The following is a 22,972-nucleotide window of genomic DNA, read 5'->3' on the forward strand; positions in this document are numbered from 1 at the left end:
AGTGAAAACTATAAGATTATATTACCTATAATATAATATATATTACCTTATATGGTGATAAAATTTAACATCTTTTCATGATAAAAACCATAAAGAAAAGAAAAAAACCTGGATGTAGGAGGAACACACTTCAACAAATCAAAGTGATATATGACACACCCACAACTAGTATACTGAATGAGGGAAAACTGAAAGTCTTCCTCTAAGATTGGGAACACAACAAAAATGCCCACTCTCACCACTGCTATTCAACACAGTACTAGAAGTCCTAGCTAGAGCAATCGGATAAAAGAAAGACGTAAAGGGCATCGAAATTGAAAAGGAAGAAGTCAAATTATCCTGGCTTACAGGTAATACAATCATATTTGGAAAAGCCTAAAGATTCCACAAAAAAACCGTTTAATTAATTGGTAAACCAATTCAGTAAAGTTGCATGATGCAAAATCAACATACAGAAATCAGTAACATTTTTATATGCCAACAGTGAACAATCTGAAAAAGAAATAAAGAAAGTAATCCCATTTACAATAGCTACAAACAAAATAAAATACCTAGAAATTAACTTAAAGAAGTAAAAGATCTCTACAATGAAACTATAAAACATTGATGCAAGAGATTGAAGAAGATACAAAAAATGCAAAAATATTTCATGTTCATAGGTTGGAAGAATCAATAGTGTCAAAATGTCCATACTACCCTAAGCAATCTACAGATTTAATGCAATCACTATCAAAATACCAGTGACATTCTTCACAGAAATAGAAGAAAAATCCATAAAAAAAAAATTGTAGGAACAAACAAAAGACCTAGAACAGCCAAAACCATCCTAAGTAAAAGGAACAAAACTGGAGGAGTTGCATTACCTGACTTCAAATTATACTACAGAGCTGGCAGGGTGTAGTGGCTCACCCCTGTAATCCTAGCACTTTGGGAGGCTGAGGTGGGTGGATCACTTGAGGTCAGGAATTCAAGACCAGCCTGGTCAACATGGTGCAACCCCGTCTCTATTAAAAATACAAAAATTAGCTGGGGGTGGTGGTGTGGGCCTGTAGTCCCAGCTGCTCAGGAAGCTGAGGTAGGAAAATCACTTTTACCTGGGAGGGGGAGGTTGCAGTGAACCAAGACTGCACCATTGTACTCCAGCCTGGGCAACAAAGGGAGACTTTGTCTCAAAAAAAAAAAAAAAAAAAAGAATACTACAGAGCTATAATAACCAAAGCAGTATGGTACTAGCATAAAAAGACATATAGATTAGTGAAACAGAGTAGAAAACCCAGAGATAAATCCATACATCTATAGTGAACTTATTTTTGACAAAGGTGCCAATAGCATACATGGGGGGAAAAGAACAGTCTTCAATAAATGGTGCTGGGAAAACCAGATATCCATATCCAAAAGAATGAAACTAGACTCCTATCTCTCACCATATACAAAAATCAAATTAAAATGAATTAAAGACTTAAATCTAAGACCTTAAGCTATGAAACTACTAAAAGAAATCACTTGCTAGGCACAATTGTCTCACAACTGTAACCCCAGCACTTTGGGAGGCCGAGGCAGGTGGATCACCTGAGGTCAGGAGTTTGAGACCAGCCTGTCCAATATGGTGAAACCCCATCTCTACTAAAAATACAGAAAATTAGCCAGGCGTAGTGGTGTGTGCTTGTAATCCCAGCTATTCAGGAGGGTGAGGCAGAAGAATAGCTTGAACCCGAGAGGCAGAGGTTGCAGTGAGCTGAGATGGCGCCACTGCACTCCAGTCTGGGTGACAGAATGAGACTCCATCTCAAAACCAACAAGCAAACAACAAAACATTGGAGAAGCTCTCCAGAACACTAGACTGGGCAAAGATTTCTTGAGTAATACCCCAAAAGCACAAGTGACCAAAGCAGAAATAGAGAAATGGGATCACATCAAGTCAAAAAGTTTCTGCATAGCAAAGGAAACAATCAACAAAGTGAAGAGAGAGCTCATAGAGTGGGAGGAAATGTTTGCAAACTAACCATCTGACAAGGGATTAATAGCCTGAATATATCAAGAGCTCAACTCTATGGGGAAAAAAATCTGATAATCTGATTTTTAAATGTGTAAAATATTTGTGTAGACAATTTTTAAAAGAAGACAAACCAATGACAAACAGGTGTATGAAAAAGTGCCCAACATCATTGATCACCAGAGAAATGCAAATCAAAACTAATAAAATGTTCCCTCACCCTAGTTAAAATGGCTTATATCCAAAAGTTAGATAATGACAAATGCTGGCAAGGACGTGATGAAAAGGGAAATGTTGGTGGGAATGTAAATTAGTGCAACCACTATGAAGAATAGTTTGGATGTTCCTCAGAAAACTAAAAATAGAGTTACCATAGGATCTAGCAATCCCACTGCTAGGGATATACCAAAAAGAAAGAAAATCTGTATATCAAAGAGATATCTGCACTCCCATGTTTATTGCAGTACTATGCACAATAGCCAAGACTTGGAATCAACCTAAGTGTCCAGCAACAGATGAATGGATAAAGAAAATGTGGTACATATACACAATGGGACATTATTCTGCCATAAAAAGATGAGATTCTGTCATTTATTACAACATGAATGGAACTGGAGGTCATTATGTTAAGTAAAATAAGCCAAGCACAGAAAGATAAACTGCATATGCTCACATATTTGTGGGAGCTAAAAATTAAAATAATTGTATCCATGGAGATAGAGAGTAGAAAAATGGTTACTGGCTGCTGGGAAGGGTAGTAGAAGCATTGGGGTAAGTGAGGATGGTTAATGGGTACAAAAAAAATTAGAAAGAATGAGTAACACCTAGTATTTGCTAGCAGAACAGGGTGAGTATAGTCAAAGACAATTTAATTGTACGTTTAAAAATAAACGATTATAATTTGATTGATTGTCACACAAAGGATAAATGCTTGAAGTGATAGATACCCCGTTTATCCTGGTGTGATTATTACCATTGCATGCCAGTATCAAAATACCTCATGTAGCCCATATATATACTTACTATGTACCCACCCACACACAAAAAAACTAAACACAAAAAAGATATATCCCTTGTAAAGATGTGAGTCAAACCAATGGAGCGGCTGAATGGCTCCCTGCTAAATATTCAAATGTCCCCCAACCTCTTGCAGTTAGATGAAGTCATGAAGCTGTTTTTGGCCAATGGGATGTGAAGGAAAGTGATACGGTCACTGTTCTGTGGTGACCATAGAAGCTGTGTTTTGGTGTGAAGGAACTACAACCTGGAAGCAGCCTAGATGGCTGAGCTATCATAAGTATACCTGCCCTAAAGAGCCACTTTGATTTGTAGTGAACACACTGCCCCAGTGTGTTGAACCATGAATTTGTTTGTTTGTTTGGGCATAGCCTATCCTGATGAATAGGCAGGATGGGACTGGCAGTTGGGATGACCATCAGTATCGCCAGTTACCACCAGATTGAGCTCTGTGACGTCCCTAGTAGGCAAACCCTACCCATGCATGCACAGCTTTTCAATTTCTAACTTTTAAACATAAATGGACAGCAAAATATCACTAAGTAAATGTTCCCATATTAGACAGATTGACTATCAAAAGCAAACAAAAACAGATCTCAAAGGAAATAGTAACAAAGCAGTGAGCAAAGGAAAATATCCAAAAGGATGTAGCTTATAACATTAAAGAAATATGAGGAGATGTTTTATTCCTGAAGCAAAAACAAGTTGCTAATAATAATAATAAAAGGAATAATAAGTGAAAAGAGATCAAGGAAGAGCCTTTGGTAATAAAATTAAAGCAGCTGAAATTAAAGTTCAATAAAAGGGTTGGAAATAAAGTTAGAAAAATCTTCCAGAGAGAAATGAAAAACAGGGAAAAAAGATAAAGTTAGAGAAGAAAGTGAAAAAGTGAGATGTTAAAAGAGTGCTAAATCATCTCGTTGCAAAATAAAGTGTCAATAACAATAATATCTAAACTTGCTTAACTCAAGAATTTTTGGTATAAGTATATACTTTAGAAATAAACGGTAGCCAGAGGAAATAATGTCATGTTTGAGAAGGAAAACTCAAGACAGGAAAAAGCAGGCAGAGGATGTCTATTTTTTTCATGAGAGGTTCTATTAGTGCTATTTAACTTTTAATATTAGGTAATGCATTAATTGGATAAAATAATAACTTTAAACAAATAAAAATTTCTTATTGTTATTTTCCTCTTACCCTGTTTTTCTCACTCATGCATGGTACTATTGACATGTTGAACCAGATGTTTCTTTGTTGTGAGGGCTGTCCTGTGTGGGGGAGGATGTTTAGCAGCGTTCCTGGTCACTAAGGGCTATATTCAGTGGCACCTGTCTTCTCCATCCATTTACATTAATAACAATTAAAAATCTCTCGAGACACTGTCAAATCCCCTGGGGGATAAAACTGAACCCTGGTTTGGGAACCACTGCTTTGAATCTACCCAATACTGACTCTAAAAGCAAACAAAAACCAGAGGCACAAAAGCTCTCCAAGTGTCCATCAACATGTCAAAAACATTTAGAATTCACTTTGAATTGTAAAATTTCTTACGAGTCCATAGGCTTTGAAATGTAGGTCTTAGCATCCATGTATTTAAATTTGTGATGTATTGTGTTGCAGGGGTAATGCTGTTTGACTGAAATTAAGATCTTAATACCCATTGTGTGCTTTGACTTTCATTTTAGCTATCATGAATTGATGAGCAAATCTAACATAGGAGGCATCCTATGCACACCCCTGTCATTCAAATGTTGCTGAATAATAATCCAGTGTTCCAAAGGAAAGACCTAACTATGGATGGGATATAATTAAAAATAACAAGCTATATATTCTGGTTACAACAGTAGCAAGTTTGGCTTTGTGTGACTGAGCTGTTTGGAGGAAGATCCTGCAGTTTTAACAGGACTCCTCCTGTGTCGATATTAATCAGTGCTCTTGTGGTCAGTCAGAAGTTGGACTGATGCTTTCATGTGGATAGAGTAACTCTGCCAGCTAAGAATAGAATAATAACACAGAGAAAGGATAATAATAGACACATTATTTTAATGGACACAGCCTTCCTTCTGGATAGCTTGTCAACCTTGGTTAAGGAGTCAGTAGGCTGATTTCTTTTTAATTTGGGCATATGACACCCAGGATTTCATTTCTTTGCATGGCTAATGACCTGGTCGAGGAACCAAATATCAAGTAGTGTGTTTGCATTCATGAAATTGAAAATAATGTTTTGTCACTGTTTGGGGGCGTAGTTTCTTGTTCCACTTTCATAAAGTGTGATTTTTATAGCAAAGCAAGGGAGAGAGAGCCCTTAAAAAGAAGTCTTCCTAATGGTTAACTTATAATTTTAGGTTTTTAACATTATAGCAATTTAGAATTTCTTTGTACTTTATTTTATTTTATCTTCTGTCTTGCATAAGGGCATTTTCCTATGTTTGGGTAACTGACCCATCTTTTCCCTTGGAAATGCGGATAGATTTTGCCTCTTTAGCAGCTAGACTTGAGGGTTTGATTTGCTCCAGGCACTTAAAAAAAACAGAGAAATTTTCTTTCTATTTCTGTTTCTTACTTTCCTTAGGCCTGTGGCATCTCTGTAGTGCTGTGCAGCAGATGGAGAAACGAAGCCTGCTGTTGCAGCTCATGAAAAGCTTACCTTAGTGATTCAAACTGGAGATCAAAGAACTTCATGGGTTTATAAGACAGACATATCAAGATCCAATCTTTTGGAATTGCCAATTTTTCATAAATCTACACAAAGGCAGCTTAGTCAAAGGCAATATATGCATCCTTTTCCATTAAAGAAGTAACAGAATGTAATTTTCAGGAGCATAAAGACTATCCATTTTCATGAATGTAGATTTGTGTTCAGAAATGGAATTGCAAACTTATTCAAGAGCTTAACAAAGTAAGGCTACATTTGGTTAAATGAAAGCAAATAGTGGAGAACAATATTTTTGAAACATGTTATTCTTTCAGCTAACATGAGTAACTAAGGAGTAGAAATGACAATTCTGCCTGTGAGTCAAATAAGCAAGCTTCTTAGGACATAAAGATGTTAGAAGCTGAGATAAAAAGAAATTGATTTGGAAAACTGGAGAAATTCACAGTTAAGCAGTTAATTGGTAACTATTCCTGCTGCTAGCTTCTTCCATAAGGAAACCTACAGGTAGCATTCTATACCATATTGGCTCTTCTGGACTGATCAGACATGTGCGAGGTGTTGAATGAACTATTAATAAAAAAGCTCACCACATTTACATATGATCATCCTTGAAATGGAGATGACTAAACTATGGGAGTTGTTCAAAATGATTGAAACTTTGAAAAGAACCCACCTTTTGAACCCTTTATCTGACTCCACACATCTCCTTCAGCCTGACTTAGGTATGGCTCCATCTTAGCACTTAACATAGTAACACAAATATCTGTTAATATGTCTTTCATTCCACTACAATATTAGTTTCTTGAGGTCAGTAACTGTGTATTTGAGTCTCTGTATTCCTAGTACCAGCCATGATACTTGGAACATAATAAATGCTTAATAAAAATTTGCTGAATATAAGAACCAGGAACATAAAAATGAAGCAGTACATTTCCTCCAGCAAATGACTGCTTGGGAATACCTGTTTTACCTATTAACTCCCTGAAGAACTAGATGGATCACTACATTTTCTTTTTTTTTTTTTTAATTTATTTATTATTATTAAACTTAAAGTTTAATAATACTTAAAGTTGCTTCATTTTTATGTTCCTGGTTCTTATATTCAGCAAATTTTTATTAAGCATTTATTATGTTCCAAGTATCATGGCTGGTACTAGGAATACAGAGACTCAAATACACAGTTACTGACCTCAAGAAACTAATATTGTAGTGGAATGAAAGACATATTAACAGATATTTGTGTTACTATGTTAAGTGCTAAGATGGAGCCATACCTAAGTCAGGCTGAAGGAGATGTGTGGAGTCAGATAAAGGGTTTGAGAGAAGAAAATATATCAGACACATCTTAAAGGACCAGAGACATATAGTCTGCTGAGGAAGAGGAATCAGGCATTTCAGGAATTTGGGTCTAGGCTTTTCTCCACTTTGTGGCTCCTTGGAACTTAGGCTGGGGTTGAAGAAGAGTTATGAGATGTATTTCTGTTGGTTTATGAGGAAGGGGTCTTGTCTTAGTCTGTTTTATGTTACTTATAATAGAATGCCTAAAACTGGGTAATTTGTATGACATAAAATTTGTTTCCTTATAGTTCTGGAGGCCTGAAAGTCCAAGGTCAAGAAGATGCAACTGGTAAGACCATTCTTGCTGGTGGGGATTCTCTGCAGAGTCCTGAGGTAGTGTGGGACATCACATGGTGAGGGGGCTAAGCATGCTAGATCAGGCTTCTTACTCTTCTTTTAAAGTCACCAGTCCCATTCCCATGATAAACCATTAAACCATTAGCCCATTGATTCATTATTGGATTAATCCATTCATGAAGGCAGAACCCTCATGATCCAATCACCTCTTAAAGGCTTCACCTCTCAATACTGGTACATTGGTGATTAAATTTCACCATGAATTTTGGAGGGGACAAATGTTCAAACTATAGCAGGTCTTTGAGGGAGCTTCTCTGGAGGCTATCTAATATGAATACATTTGGCTTTGACCTATGCCATTAGTTTATATCCTCAGGATTCTCTTCCTTGTATATTAAAGACTACAGTTTTTTTGTTTTGTTTTGTGTTTGCATGGTTTTTGATTTATTTCCAAAAGAACAATTTCATATGACATAACTTGAAGCATATCATGGCAGTGAGGAAAACTTGTGTTGAAAGAATGACACAGCTAATTTATTTGATGAAGCAGTCAGAAAGATTAACAATTATTAGGCACCATTTAATGCATATGTTGACTGCTGCTTGCTTGTCCATTTGAAACCGGTCTTTAATCATAGATAGAAACTGAATTTGGCTATAGTTTCTAGTTGCTCTTGAATCATGGGCAGTGAGAGGCAATCCAGGACTTGAGTTAAAATACAAAATACTCTGACTTTTTTTGGATGGGCTATCTTTACAGGCTAAACAGATTTCAAATAATTCATGGAAAAATCACATTATAAATAACTTGCTAGAGAACTTCATATAAAATTAGCTTTATAAGCTTTTACCCCAAATTTTTTTATAATCAAAGGAATAAAAAGTACATTTTCAAGCAATAGAATCCAAATTTGTTTTGACTAAAGCTAGTGTAAATTTTTAGTACCAAAACAAGAACGCATGCATTATCACAACTTTTCTTCCATTATTATACAACAACTTTGTCACAAAGCCCAGACAGATTATTTCTATAAGACCATAACATAAAATACCATTAGATGTTAAAGGCTTGCCAATTAAGGTTTATCTTTGCAACAGAGGCAGCAGACACATAACAAAAACATGCCATATCCATTTCCTATAATCTAAGGAACTAGCTAGCAGGAAATCAACTGTATGAATGAAATTGTATATCTCTATCAGCAAATAATTCACTCAAACCTGGCTTTCTTCAAAGCCCTTTTTGTATTTGTTTTTTTTTTTTTTGCATATTTACTAATAATAAGTATAGGAATGTAGTAAGTCAGTTGGAGAAAGGCTCTTGCCTTCCTTATTATGTGAAAAATGTGTATGATAAAATTGGATGTACTCTGGACAAAGGACTCTCACCTTCAGAATGCATACTAACTCAGAAAAGCTGTTCTGGAACTTTAAAATAAAATGACAACTAAGTATGTGGTTTAAGGCAAAACCTCTAAGGAATCTGAGATCGGCTGTGCTGTTATGGTTCCACTGGTATATAGATTTTTGTTTTCTGGTGTAAGTTACATTATTCACTTCAGCTCTAGCATGTAGGTCCATGGCTGAGGTCTGACAAGTGGGTATGGCCTTTGCATCACTGGGAAACACCCAGGGAAGGAAAGATGCAATAACTCATGTGGAAGGGGAACCTCTGCTTTAAAACAGGGCTACAGCTTCTGGTGCTGCCTTTGTGTGACTTTTTAAAAGATGTCTCCTCTGGTTAGGGCAGATTTTGGAGAGCAGAGTACAAGTTGAATTTCAGCCCTTACTCGTCCCGTCAACCTTACCTGGTTGGTAATGCTGCTTGAGTGGCTGGTGTTTTAAGAGGCTGTGAAGAGAAGCTTCCACAGTAGCTGCAGATGATCTGCAGAACGCACTTGCCCTAGACTCTTAAGGTTTAAGTATAAGTTTTTTTTTTGTTGTTGTTGTTGTTTTTTGAGATGGAGTCTCACTCTGTTGCCCAGGTTGGAATGCAGTGGCTCTATCTCGGCTCACTGCAAGCTCCGCCTCCCAGGTTCATGCCATTCTCCTGCCTCAGCCTCCTAAGTAGCTGGGACTACAGGCGCCTGCTACCACGCCCGGCTAATGTTTTTTGTATTTTTAGTAGAGACGGGGTTTCGCATGTTAGCCAGGATGGCCTCGATTTTCTGACCTCATGATCCGCCCGCCTTGGCCTCCCAAAGTACTGGAATTACAGGTGTGAGCCTCCGCGCCCAGCCCAAGTATAAGGTTTTTATGTCTGCTTTTTCCTCTTTTACCTTGTGCCTAGGATAAAACCCAGCTCAATAAATATTTGATCTGTAAATGTGACTGATTAGCTGACAAATGCGTTAGAAGAATTGTTACTGGTGGTATCTCCCAAATACATTTAGGGAATGGTGATGTTGTGATAAGGCAATCGAATTTTCTCTGTAGGTCTAGACCCTACAGTTTTACTCATTAGCTAGTCATAGTAAAATGTCCCTCATTAACATGGATGGCTTGCTACCCAACAGTTTCCTTTATCAGAAGAGGCTATATTAAGTACTTCAGTCTGTTCTTAATCATAGTACAGCCACATCACTATGGAGACATGAATATTCATCAAAAGTTCAAAGAGATGACAAAGTGTAAAAACACAGAGGGGCAGTGAGAAACCAAGAGAAGCAAAGAGGGGAAGAAAGTATTTGCAGAGATAGTCAGAGGCTCAGTAATTACACTTTTCTTCTTCTCATATTCTTTTCCTTTCCATCAACAGGAGAATATATTTTCTGAGCAGGTATAAGGCTTTCTCCCCCTATTTTCAGCAAAGATGTTCCCTGCTAGCTTAGTACCTGGGTCATCAGAACAGACACTTGTCTGATGAAACAAGGCTCTCTTGTTTGGACAGATTATGTTAACTACAAACATATGCTTACCTGTGAAGAGTTTCCTAGGTATGGTCTAAAGCATCTTTCTTTTGAACATTTTTACTTTGCATTCAAACTGTGTTCTGATTTTGTGCCAAAAAATGTCTTGCAATTCCCTTCTTACCAGAAACCAGAGGTAACATTCTTAGTTTGGAACCATGTGTCCCTTCTTTTCTTGTGCTTCTTGTTATCAGCTGTACTCAATGTTTTGACTCCATTGGCGAATCAGATGCACAAGAAATTTCATGCTGAGCTTCTTCCCCCTCTACTGCTGATTCAGAAACAATTCTCTTTTTGCCACGAAGACAGAGATGAAATGCCAGCCGTATTTTCACTTTCTTCCATCATCCACCTCTCTTTCTAAGAAATTTCTAAATGTTGACTTCCAAATTTGTGGGCCTTCATGGCAGTTATTTTTGTCCATGTGGAAACTGAACAGGAGCTAGAAATTTAGTAAATTTCATCATATGAAATGTTTTTTCATAAGGGCCCAAATTGCAGTTTTTCAGAATTTTACACAGTTATGGTGGTGGCAGGGGATAGGAGGCAAAGAAGGGCAAGAAATGCTGTTAAATCTGCATAGGCTCCGTAGGATCTTCATGAAAACGGTATTTATTCAGCTTAATCTGGGAATAGACAGCAGGTGCTGCAAAGAACAGGGTACATTGAAAGCTGGTTTATTTTTCTTTGTCAAGTATTTTCTCATTCTTGAATGTGATCTCAATTAAGAAAGAGTTGCAAATTAACGACTCAGCCTTTCATCATTTTGGTTTCTTGGTATAGGACTGTAGAGAGGTGATGCTTCCTGTGAAAGAAATTGTGCTCAAAAGTACTTGAGGGAGTGAGTGGCACATAGCTTGGGAACCCTATTTACTAGACCAGTGAAGGGAGGCTTAAGTCCCATTTGGCTAATCAGCAATTTATTTTCACAGCAGAGGGAATTCTAGCAAACTGTGTTTAGGCAAAGAAATAATAATGGCTTGGGGTGAGGCTATTAAGTCTCCAGCTATAACATTTGAGATTTAATAATGACTTGGCACTTTTCTATAGTGAAATACCATGCTGACCAGCTTACATCAGCATGGATGTTTGCCTTCATTAGTTTCATGGCTGTCAAGACTGTGACTTGTAAATTTTCACCCTTCACCTTCATGTAAAAGGCCACGTACTCACGGTTACAAAGAGCACAGGAAATCATTTATTTTCCAGAAGGTTTAAGCGATTGGAATATTGGACTCAATATTTTTCTTTTGAACTATGTCTGTTCTTCTGACTGTGTAACTAGATACAAAAATAAAGAAGAGGAGAATGAGCTTTACCTGAGGCAAAAATGGTAAAGTAAAGCAGTAGTTAGCTTAGAAAAAGAGTGATTAGAAGCTGAAAAGCTAAGATCAAGAGCATAAGGACAATTGGATTTCAGACATTAATTTTATTATTTTTAATTAAAGCATAAAGAAATCAACCTTATTCTCATACATTAGATACCATATTTGCTCTTAGCCAAAGACTGAGAAGCAACCAGTCTCATATATTAGAAAGCCATCCATATTTATGGGAGGCTGATTTAGAAATATATAATAATATTATTTTCCTCTTGCATGAGGACTCTCATTTCAGAAGAGGATGACCAACAAATATCAGAAAATAAATATCAGTGAGCTATTTCTGAGATTTTGCCTGAGCTTTGTGTGTACAATATATAGATATTAGCAAAATTTTGTTCTTTTGATGCTTTCTCTAGGAAAGAGTTTATAATTATGCCATTTGCAAGATGCAAATCAGTAGTTGTGTTTGAAGAATTTTTTTTCTCTGAAGCAAGAAGTATGACTTATTAAAAAAAAATACACCTAGGATTGTAATCATAAGCTTGTAAGAAAACTTACACAAAGCTAGGATGTGTTCAGAACAGGGTGGGAATGGGAATACATGTGGAAGCTTGCCTGGGTGCTCAGCACTTCATAAAATGAATAAAACAATAGTAAATGTGATTTGGCAGTACATGGCCCAGTAACTGCAGGGCTCAAAAACAGTATGAAACATTGCCTAATGATGAAAACTTCATTAGAAGTCAAGCTTTGTTGATTACAAATTAAGTGTTATCCCATTCTGCAAACTTAAGTTTAGGACCTTGGCCAAGAGTCATAGTAATTTTCTTTGAAACTTGGTCTCACTCCACTAGGCCAATCTGCTTTTTCTGCTGAAAATGTTCCAGAAGGAAGGTAGGAACAGCAGCATTACATGGAAAGAATACTGGACCAAAAATTTAAAAAGCTTGTCTTCTAGTTTTCAATGTGTTACTAACTAGGTATGTAAAGTTGGACATATAAACACTCCTTCCTGTTTGTTTACTAAATGGTAAAGTGATCAGTATCCTTCCAGCAATAAAATTCTGAGATGATTGCCTATAGTCTCTCGAATCTTGGTGCAAGGGGAGGAGATGCATCTGAGCCCTGCTAACATGAAAACTTTGCCTCAGGGTCTGGTACTATGAGCTACCTTCTCATAGCTCAGAGCTACCCTATGAACTACCTTCTTTATCTGTGATATTATTGGTATTGGTGAGGAAGGGGAAAGAGGTTATTTTATTTTAACATATTTGGTGGGTATAAGCGCCCGATTCTTACATTGTGTACTGGTGAAGCCTAGGCTTTTAGTGTACCCATCACTGAATAGTGAACATTGCACCCAATGGATAACTTTTCAGCCCTCATGCCCTGAGCTCACACTGTCTCATCTGCCCCTGCTTTGTAGTCTTCAATGTCTATTATTACCTTCTTTATGTCCATGTATACCAATTGTTTAGCTGCCACTTATAAGTGAGAACATGTGTTTTCTGACTTTCTGTTTCTGCATTAATTCACTTAGGATAATGGTCTCCAGTTCCATCTATGTTGCTGCAAAATACATGATTTTATTCTTTTTTATGGCTCAGTAGTATTCCATAGTGTGTATATATATGATGATGGACACTTAGGTTGGTTCCATATCTTTGCTATTGCGAATAGTGCTATGATAAACATATGAGAGCAGGAATCTTCTTGATATGATTTCTTTACCTTTGGGTAGATACCAATAGTGGAATTGCTGGATGAATTTTTAATTCTTTGGGAAATCTCCACACTGTTTTCCATAAAGGTTGTACTAATATAAATTCCCACCCGTGGTGTATAAGCATTCCTTTTTCTTTGCATTCTTGGCAATATTTATTGTTTTTAGACTTTATAATAATGACGATTCTGACTAGTATAAGATAGTACCTTATTGTGGTTTTAATTTGCATTTTTCTGATTAGTAATTTTGAGCATTTTTTCATATGCTTGTTGGCTCCTTGTATGTCTTCTTTTTAAAAATGCCGATGTTCTTTGCTCACTTTTTAATGGGATTACTTGTTTTTTCCGTTTTGAGTTGTTTGAGTTCCTTGTAGATTCTGAATATTAGTCCTTTGTCAGATGCATAGTTTGCAAATATTCACTCCTATTCTGTAGATTGTTTACTCTGTTGATTGTTTCTTTTGCTGTGCAGAGGCTTTTTAGTTTAATTAAGTCCCATTTGTCTATTTTTGTTTTCGTTGTGTTTGCTTTTGAGAATTTGGTCATAAATTCTTTGCTTAGGCTGATGTCCAGAAGAGTTTGTCCTAGGTTTTTTTCTAGGTTATTTATTCTTGTAGGTCTCACACTTAGGTCTTTAATCTATCTTGAGTTAATTTTTGTATATGATGAAAGGTATGGGTCCAGTTTCATTCTTCTGTATATGGGTATTGATAGAGTTTGACTGTGTCCCTACCCAAATCTCATTTTGAATTGTAACTCCCACAATTCCCACGTGTTGTGGGAGGGACACAGTGGGAGGTAATTAAACCATGGGGTGGTTCTTTCTTCTAATAATGAATAATTCTCATGAGATCTGATGGTTTTGAAAAGAGGAGTTCCCTTGCTCAAGCTCTCTCTCTCTTTGCCTGCCGCCATCCATGTAAAATGTGACTTGCTCCTTCTTGCCTTCTGCCATGATTGTGAGGGCTCTCCAGCCATGTGGGACTGTAAGTCCATTAAACCTCTCTTCTGAGTCTCAGGTATGTCTTCATTAACAGTGTGAAAACAGATTAATGCATGTGTCCAATTTCCCTAGCACTATTTATTGAATGCAGTGACATTTCCCCAGTGTATATTTTTGTTGACTTTGTGGAAGATTTGTTGGTTGTAGGTATGTGACTTTATCTTTGGACACTCTGCTCTGTTACATTGATCTGTGTATCTATTTTTATACCAGTATGATGTTGTTTTGGTCATTGTAGCCCTGTAACATTATTTGAAGTCCAGTAATGTGATGTCTACAGCTTTGTTCTTTTTGCTTAGGATTGATTTAGCTTTTTGGGCTCTTTTTTGGTTCTGTATGAATTTTAGGATTTTTTTCTAATTCTCTGAAAACTGATGTTGGTAATTTGATAGGAATTGTATTAAGCCTGTTAATTGCTCTGGACAGTATGTTTATTTTAAAAATATTGATTCTTCAAATCCATGAGTATAGAATGTTTATCCATTTGTTTGTATCACCTTCAATTTGTTTCATCAGTGTTTTGTAGTTCTTTTTGTATAGATCTTTCACCTCTTTGGTTAAATTTATTCCTAGGTATTTTTTTTTTTTTTGGTACCTATTATAAACGGGTTTGCTTTCTTGATTTGGTTGTTGGCTAGATTGTTATTGGTGTATAGAAATCCTATTGATTTCTCTTTATATAATATTGTATCCTAAAACTTTACTGAATTCACCTATCAACTCTGAGGTTTTTGGTATAGTCTTTAGGTTTTTCTAGATATATGACTATATTATCAGGGAACAGAGATAATTTAACTTCTGCTTTTCCAATTTTCCAATTTTTTCTCTTGCCTAACTGTTCTGGCAAGAACTTATTGTACTTGTTGAATAAGAGTGATGAAAGTGAACATCCTTATCTTCTTGCAGTTCTTAGAGGGTGTTAAAGCAAACTAAATATGGCCTGAGAAGGATTCCATACTATATTTAAGTCCTTGTGGACAAACTGCAACCTAACTTAATAGGTAGACAAGATTAAAAACCTAACTTAGCCGTTCCAAGATGGCTGAATAGGAACAACTCCAGTCTGCAGCTCCTAGCATGATCAATGCAGAAGACGGGTGATTTCTACATTTCCAACTGGGGTGCCTGGATCATCTCACTTGGACTGGTTGGACAGTGGGTGCAGCCCACGGAGGGTGAATCGAATCAGAGTGGGGCATTGCCTCACCTGGGAAGCACAAGGGGAGAGGGAATTTCCCTTTCCTGGCCAAGGGAAGCTGTGACAGACTGTACCTGGAAAAATGGGACACCTCCACCCAAATACTACACATTTCCCAAGGTCTTAGCAACTGGAAGACAAGGAGATTCTCTCCTGCGCCTGGCTTGGTGGCTCTGACGCCCATGGAGCCTTGCCCACTGCTAGTGCAGCAGTCTGAGATTGAACTGCGAGGCAGCAGCCTGGCTGGGGGAGGGGCATTCGCCATTGCTCAGGCTTGAGTAGGAAAACAAAGTGGCTGGGACACTTGATCTGAGTGGACCCACTGCAGCTCAGCAAGGCCTACTGCCTCTATAGACTCCACCTCTGTGGACAGGGCATAGCAGGACAAAAGGCAGCAGACAACTTCTACAGACTTAAACATCCCTGTCTGATAGCTTTGAAGAGAGCAGTGGTTCTTCCAGTGTGGCGTTTGAGCTCTGAGAATGGACATACTGTCTCCTCAAGTGGGTCCCTGACCCCCATGTAGCCTCACTGGGAGGTGCTTTCTAGTAGGGGCCGACAGACACCTCATACAGATGGGTGACCCTCTGGGATGAAGCTTCCAGATGAAGGATCAGGCAGCAATATTTTCTGTTCTGCAACATTTGTTGTTCTGCAGCCTCTGCTGGTGATACCCAGGCAAATAGGGTCTGGAGTGGACCTCCAGCAAACTCCAACAGACATACAGCTGAGGGACCTGACTGTTAGAAGGAAAACTAAAAAACAGAAAGGAATAGCAGCAACATCAACAAAAAGGACATTCACACCAGAACCCCCTCTGTAGGTCACCAGCATCAAAGACCAAAGGTAGATAAAACCACAAAGATGGGGAGAAACCAGAGCAGAAAAGCTGAAAATTCTAAAAACCAGAGCACCTCTTCTCCTCCAAAGAATCGCAGCTCCTTGCCAGCAATGGAACAAAGCTGAATGGAGAATGACTTGACGAGTTGACAGAAGTAGTCTTCAGAAGGTAGGTAATAACAAACTTCTCCAAGCTAAAGGAAGTTGTTTGAACCCATCGCAAGGAACCTAAAAACCTTGAAAAAAGATCAGAAGAATGGCTAACTAGAATAAACAGTGTAGAGAAGACCTTAAATGACCTGATGGAGTTGAAAACCATGGCACAAGAACTTTATGATGCATGCATAAGCTTCAGTAGCTGATTCGATCAAGCAGAAGAAAGGCTATCAGTGATTGAAGATCAAATGAATGAAATAAAGTGAGAAGACAAGGTTAGAGAAAAAAGAGTAAAAAGAAATGAACAAAGCCTCCAAGAAATGTGGGACTATATGAAAAGACCAAATCCACATTTGATAGGTGTACCTGAAAGTGATGGGGAGAATGGAACCAAATGGGAAAACATTCTTCAGGATATTATCCAGGAGAACTTCCCCAACCTATCAAGGCAGGCCAACATTCAAATTCAGGAGATACAGAGAACACCACAAAGATACTCCTCAAGAAGAGCAACCCCAAAACAGATGATTCACCAAAGTTGAAATGAAGGAAAAAATGTTAAGGGCAGCCAGAGAGAAAGGACAGGTTGCCCACAAAGGGAAGCTCATTAGACTAACAGCTGATCTCTTGGCAGAAACCCTACAAGCCAGAAGAGAGTGGGGGCCAGTATTCAACATTCTTAAAGAAAATAATTTTCAACCTAGAATTTCATATCCAGCCAAACTAAGCTTCATAAGTGAAGGAGAAATAAAATCCTTTACAGACAAGCAAATGCTCAGAGATTTTCTCACCACCAGGCCTGCCCTATAAGAACTCTTGAAGGAAGCACTTAACATGGAAAGAAACAGCCAGTACCAGCCATTGCAAAAACATGACAAATTGTAAAGACCATCGATGCTATGAAGAAACTGCATAAACTAATGAGCCAAATAACCAGCTAACGTCATAATGAAAGGATCAAATTCACACATAACAAAATTAGCTGTAAATATAAATGGGCAAAATCCCTCAATTAAGACACAGATTAACAAATTGGATAAAGAGTCAAGACCCATCAGAATACTGTATTCAGGAGACCATCTCATGTGCAGAGACACACATAGCCTCAAAATAAAGGGATGCAGGAAGATCAACCAAGAAAATGGAAGAAAAAAAAAAAAAAAAAAAAAGCAGGGGTTGCAATCCTAGACTCTGATAAAACATACTTTAAACCAACAAAGATCAAAAGAGACAAGGTCATTACATAATGTAAAGGGATCAATTCAACAAGAAGAGCTAACTATCCTAAATATATATGCACCCAATATAGGACCACCCAGACTCATAAAGCAAGTGCTTAGAGACCTACAAAGAGACTTAGACTCTCATACAACAATAATGGAAGACTTTAACACCCCACTGTCAATATTAGACAGATTAATGAGACAGAAGTTTAACAAGGATATCCAGGACTTGAACTCAGCTCTGCACCAAGCAGACCTAATAGATATCTACAAAACTCTCCACCCCAAATCAACAGAATATACATTCTTCTCAGCACCACATCACACTTATTCCAAAATTGACCACATAATTGGAAGTAAAGTAATCCTCAGCAAATGTAAAAGAACAGAAATCACAACAAACTGTCTCTCAGACCACAGTGCAATCAAACTAGAACTCAGGATTAAGAAAGTCACTCAAAATTGCACAACTACATGGAAACTGAACAACCTGCTCCTGAATGACTACTGCGTACATAACAAAATGAAGGCAGAAATAAAGATGCTCTTTGAAACCAATGACAACAAAGACACAATGTACCAGAATCTCTGGGACACATTTAAAGCAGTGTGTAGAGGGAAATTTATAGCACTAAATGCCCACAAGAGAAAGCAGAAAAGATCTAAAATCGACACCCTAACATCACAATGAAAAGAACTAGAGAAGCAAGAGCAAACGCATTCAAAAGCTAGCAGAAGGCAAGAAATAACTAATGTCATAGCAGAACTGAGAGAAAGAGACACAAAATCCTTTCAAAAAACCAACGAATCCAGGAGCTGGTGTTTTGAAAAGATCAACAAAGTTGATAGACCACTAGAAAGACTAATAAAGAAGAAAAGAGAGAAGAATCAAATAGATGCAATAAAAAATGATAAAGGGGATATCACCACTGATCCCACAGAAATAAAAACTAACATCAGAGAATACTATAAACACCTCTATGCAAATAAACTAGAAAATCTAGAAGAAATGGATAAATTCTTGGACACTTACACTCTCCCAAGACTAAACCAGGAAGAAGTGAAATTTCTGAATAAACCAATAACAAGCTCTGAAATTGAGGCAATAATTAATAGCCTACTAGTCAAAAAAAGTCCAGGACTAGATGGATTCACAGCCAAATTCTACCAGGGGTACAAAGAGAAGCTGGTACCATTCCTTCTGAAACTATTCCAATCAATAGAAAAAGAGGGAATCCTCCCTAACTCATTTCATGAGGCCAGCATCATCCTGATACCAAAGCCTGGCAGAGACACAACAAAAAAAGAGAATTTTACACCAATATCCCTGATGAACATCAATGTGAAAATCTTCAGTAAAATGCTGGCAAACTGAATCCAGCAGCACATCAAAAAGCTTTTCCACCACGATCAACTCGGCTTCATCCCTGGGATGCAAGGCTGGTTCAACAATACACAAATCAATAAACATAATCGATCACATAAACAGAACCAATGACAAAAACCACATGATTATCTCAATAGATGCAGAAAAGGTCTTTGATAAAATTCAACAGCCCTTCATGCTAAAAACTCTCAATAAACTAGATACTGATGGAACATATCTCAAAATAATAAGAGCTATTTATGACAAACCCACAGCCAGTATCATACTGAATGGGCAAAAACTGGAAGCATTCCCTTGGAAAACCAGCACAAGTATGCCCTCTCTCACCACTCCTATTCAACATAGTGTTGGAAGTTCTGGCCAAGGCGATCAGATGGAGAAAGAAATAAAGGGTATTCAATTAGGAAAAGAGGAAGTCAAATTGTCCCTATTTGCAGATGACATAATTGTATATTTATAAAACCCCATCATTTCAGCCCTAAATCTCCTTAAGCTGATGAGCAACTTCAGCAAAGTCTCAGGATACAAAGTCAATGTGCAAAAATCACAAGTATTCCTATACACCAATAACAAACAAACCGAGAGCCAAATCATGAGTGAACTCCCATTCACAATTGCTACAAAAGAGTAAAATACCTAGGAATTCAACTAACAAGGGATGTGAAGGACCTCTTCAAGGAGAATTACAAACCACTGCTCAACAAAATAGAACAGGGTGCAAACAAATGGAAGAACATTCCATGCTCATGGACAGAAAAAATCGATATTGTGAAAATGGCCATACTGCCCAAAGTAATTTATAGATTCAATGCCATACCCATCAAACTACCAATGACTTTCTTCCATTCCATTGAATTGGAAAAAACAACTTTAAAGTTGTTTAAAAAAAGTAAAACAGCCTGCATTGCCAAGACAATCCTAAGCAAAAAGAACAAAGCTGGAGGCAGCACACTACCTGAATTTAAACTATGCTACAAGGCTACAGTAACCAAACAGCATGGTACTGGTACTGAAACAGATATATAGACCAATGGAACAGAACAGAGGCCTCAGAAATAATACCACACATGTGCAACCATGTGATCTTTGACAAATGTGACAAAAACAAGCAGATTGAGGAAAGGATTCTCTATTTAATAAATGGTGCTGGGAAAATTGGCTAGCCCTATGTAGAAAGCTGGAACTGGATCCCATCCTTACACATTGTATAAAAATTAGTTCAAGATGGATTAAAGATTTAAATGTTAGACCTAAAACCATAAAAACCCTAGAAGAAAACCTAGGCAATACCATTCAGGACATAGGCATGGGCAAGGACTTCATGACTAAAACACCAAAAGCAATGGTAACAAAAGCCAAAATAGACAAATCGGATCTAATTAAACTAAAGAGCTTCTGTGCAGCAAAAGAAACTACCATCAGAGTGAACAGGCAACCTACAGAATGGGAGAAAATTTTTGCAATCTACTCATCTGACAAAGGGCTAATATCCAGATTGTGCAAAGAACTCAAACAGATTTACAAGAAAAAAAAACAACCCCATCAAAAAGTGGGCAAAGGATATGAACAGACACTTCTCAAAAGAAGACATTTATGCAGCCAACAGATACATGAAAAAATGTTAATCATCACTGGTCATCAGAGAAATGCAAATCAAAACCACAATGAGATACTGTCTCACACCAGTTAGAATGGCGATCATTAAAAAGTCAGGAAACAGCCAGGTGCAGTGGCTCATGCCTGTAATCTCAGCACTTTAGGGTGGATCATGAGGTCAGGAGATCAAGACCATCCTGACTAACATGGTGAAACCCCATCTCTACTAAAAATACAAAAAATTAGCCGGGCATGGTGGTGGGCCCCTGTAGTCCCAACTACTTGGGGGACTGAGGCTGGAGAATGGCGTGAACCCAGGAGGCGGAGCTTGCAGTGAGCTGAGATGGCACCACTGCACTCCAGCCTGGACAACAGAGCAAGACTCCATCTAAAAAAAAAAAAAAGGGAACAACAGATGCTGGAGAGGGGGTAGAGAAATAGGAACACTTTTACATTGTTGGGAGTGTAAATTAGTTCTACCATTGTGGAAGACAGTGTGGCAATTCCTCAAGGATCTAGAACTAGAAATACCATTTGACCCAGCAATCCCGTTACTGGATATATACCTAAAGGATTATAAATCAGGCTACTATAAAGACACATATGCACATATGTGTACTGCAGTGCTATTCACAATAGCAAAGACTTGGAACCAACCCAAATGTCCATCAATGATAGACTGGATTAAGAAAATGTGGCACATGTACAACACGGAATACTATGCAGCCCCCCCCCCCAAAAAAGGATGAGTTCATGTCCTTTGCAGGGACATGGATGAAGCTTGAAACCATCAAACTATCACAAAGACAGGAAACTGAACACAGCATATTCTCACTCATAGGTGGGAAGTTAACAAAGAGAACACTTGGACACAGGACGGAGAACATCACACACTGGGTCCTGTCAGGGGGTTGGGGTGCTGGGGCAGGGATAGCATTAGGAGAAATACCTAATGTAAATGACGAGTTGATGGGTGCAGCAAACCAACATCGCACATGTATACCTATGCATCAAAGCTGCACATTGCGCACATGTACCCTAGAAGTTAAAGTATAATAATAATAATAATAATAATAATAATAATAATAAAACCTAATTTAGGAGTGTGCACCTGTAACAATAGCTGAGTCTTGGCCAATCCTAGCCACCATACTTCAACCACTCATAACTGCTGAGTGTTTAAACTGTGTTCAAATAAGGCAAACGCCGAGCTGTAACCAATTCAGTTGTTTCTGTACCTCTCTTCTGATTTCTGTATGTCACTTCCCTTTTTTTGTCTATAAATTTGTTTTTACCACGAGGCATTCCTGCAGTCTCTCTGAATCTGCTGTGATGCTGGGGGCTGCTTGATTCACGAATTATTCTTTGCTCAATTAAACTCCTTTAAATTTAATTCAGCTGAAGTTTTTTTTTTTTTTTAACAGATGGTGTTAGAAGTGGGGTGTGAAGTAGAGCCTCTATAATTAACCCCAGGAGTGCTGAGTGAACAAGCAAGGTATCTGCTGCAGCTACTTGTGTCCTTTGATCTCTCAGCAGCGGGAGATCATGGTAAGTTCTCTCTCAGATTTCAGAGCTCCATGGATTTGTGTTTTGAGCTCTCCAAGTTTCTTTGAGCAAATTTCTGTTCCAAACTGGATTTGGAAGTTGTGATAGATATTAGACAGGGTTCAGGATGGAATTTGATCCAGTAATTAACTGCTTTGGATCCAGTTACAGGCTGCTTACATCTGACTGGGTCAGAGATAAACTGGTAGTAAATGGTAATATTGCAGGGGCTGTAAAATTTGACTTTTGAAAATTCACAGGGGTTTTTGTGTTCTACTCCTTTGTTTCCATTTTTCTTGCATGCTTAGGTAGAAAAAAATCATTGGCTAAGTTCACTAAGGGAACCTGAAATCAAAGCCAATATTTTAGTTAAAAATGGAATCCTTAATTTTTGGCAAACTGAGTTCCTTCTGGCTTATACATTAGGCCCAAGGCAGCAAAGTCTTACAGAAATGGCAAAATGTTACTAAAGTTAACTTACAGTGGAACGTTCTGAATGAACAACAGTGCATTGAAGTGCATTAAAAAAAAAAAAAAAGAAAAGAAAAAAGATGGCTCCCAAATTAGTCTCATCTAGGGATGCCAATTGATATGCATAAGCTTCTAAAAAGATTTCAATATTTTTATTTAAAGCACACGTATTTTGCTCTGGCCAGAATGGAAAGTGTTAATTTGGTTACCACATGCCACCCCTTGGGCAGCACCTTGCAAAATTAAGAGGATTTTACCTGTGGTTCTGTGATTTTCCTTTGTGATGCAGCCTG

General features: G+C 37.8%; 1 long non-coding RNA gene across 1 annotated transcript in view; it reads left to right on the forward strand.

Moving 5' to 3' along the window:
- Window positions 1-22,360, forward strand: part of LOC140710089 (uncharacterized) — a 153,030-nt gene extending 130,670 nt beyond the window's left edge. Inside the window, exon 3 of the long non-coding RNA XR_012090953.1 lies at window positions 22,088-22,360. This is a non-coding gene — a long non-coding RNA (uncharacterized lncRNA). The remainder of the gene's footprint in view (window positions 1-22,087) is intronic.
- Window positions 22,361-22,972: the final 612 nt, after the last annotated feature.

Source organism: Chlorocebus sabaeus, chromosome 24 (assembly GCF_047675955.1).
Source record: "Chlorocebus sabaeus isolate Y175 chromosome 24, mChlSab1.0.hap1, whole genome shotgun sequence".
NCBI lineage: Eukaryota > Metazoa > Chordata > Mammalia > Primates > Cercopithecidae > Chlorocebus > Chlorocebus sabaeus.